This window comes from Pteropus vampyrus, unplaced genomic scaffold (assembly GCF_000151845.1).
Source record: "Pteropus vampyrus isolate Shadow unplaced genomic scaffold, Pvam_2.0 Scaffold1000006995, whole genome shotgun sequence".
NCBI lineage: Eukaryota > Metazoa > Chordata > Mammalia > Chiroptera > Pteropodidae > Pteropus > Pteropus vampyrus.
Window position 1 is genome coordinate 595 of NW_011921397.1, and position 1,177 is coordinate 1,771.

Here is a 1,177-nt window from a genome sequence, read left to right on the forward strand (position 1 = left end):
ATCACTAGGTGATGGGACATTTCAACTCCATTATAATATTATGAGACCACTGTCATATATGTGGTCCGTTGTTGACCAAAACATTGTTATGTGATGTGTGACTATAGATTACAAAATTATAGTAATCAAAAGAGTATGGTATCAGCATAAAGACAGACATAGCAATCAATGGAACAGAATGGAGAGCCCAGAAATAAATTCATGCATATTTGGTCACCAGATCTTAGACAAGGGTGCCCAATATACACGGTGGGAAAGGAGAGTCTCTTCAGGTGATGTTGAAATAGCTGGATATCCATATGCAAAAGAATGAAATTGTATCCTTATCTTAAATCACATAAAGCAACTCAAAATAGATTAAGGAATTAAATGTTAGACTCCAAACTATGAAACCCTAGAAGAAAACGTAGGGGGAAAGCTTCACGACATTGGTTTTAGCAATGATTTCATGGATATGACACCAAAAACACAGGCAACGAAAACAAAAATGAACAAGTAGGACTACAGGAAGCTTAAAAAACATTAAACTGAAAAAAAAAAAAAACCCTGCAGAGCAAAGGAAACAATCAATAGAACGAAAAGGCAACCTGCAGAGTGAGAGAAAATATTTCCAAACCATGTATTGAATAAATACCCAAATATATAAGGAACTCCTACAATTCAACAGTTAAAAAACCAATAACCTGAATTTAAAATGGGCTAAAGATCTCGAATAGACACTTCTCCAAGTAAGACATACAAATGACCAACAGGTATATGAAAATGCTCAATGTCACCAATCGACGGGGAAATGCAAATCAAAATCACAATGAGATACCAGCTCACATCTGTTAGAATGCCTATTATAGGGAAAAAAAAGACAGGTGTTGGTGAAGATGCTAAGAAACCAGAACTCTGGCACATTGTTGGTGGGAATATGAAATGGTACAGCGACTGTGGAAAACGGTATGGAGGTTCTTCAGAAAATCTTTTATTTATTTATTATTATTATTTATGCTGACAGCATCTCGTCTTCCTAGGTGGTCTCCCATCCAAGTATGAACCAGGCCCGACCCTGCTTAGCTTCTGAGATCAGAAGGGATCGGGCTTGTTCAGGGTGACATGGCCGTAGACCATGGACCGTGGCTCCACTGGGGCACGAACCCACGTGTAAAGCAGATGTGCTCACCGCGACGCT

At 38.6% G+C, this 1,177-nt stretch overlaps 1 pseudogene; it reads right to left on the bottom strand.

Moving 5' to 3' along the window:
• Positions 1-994: 994 nt before the first annotated feature.
• LOC111735769 lies at positions 995-1,113 on the bottom strand (annotated as a pseudogene).
• Positions 1,114-1,177: the final 64 nt, after the last annotated feature.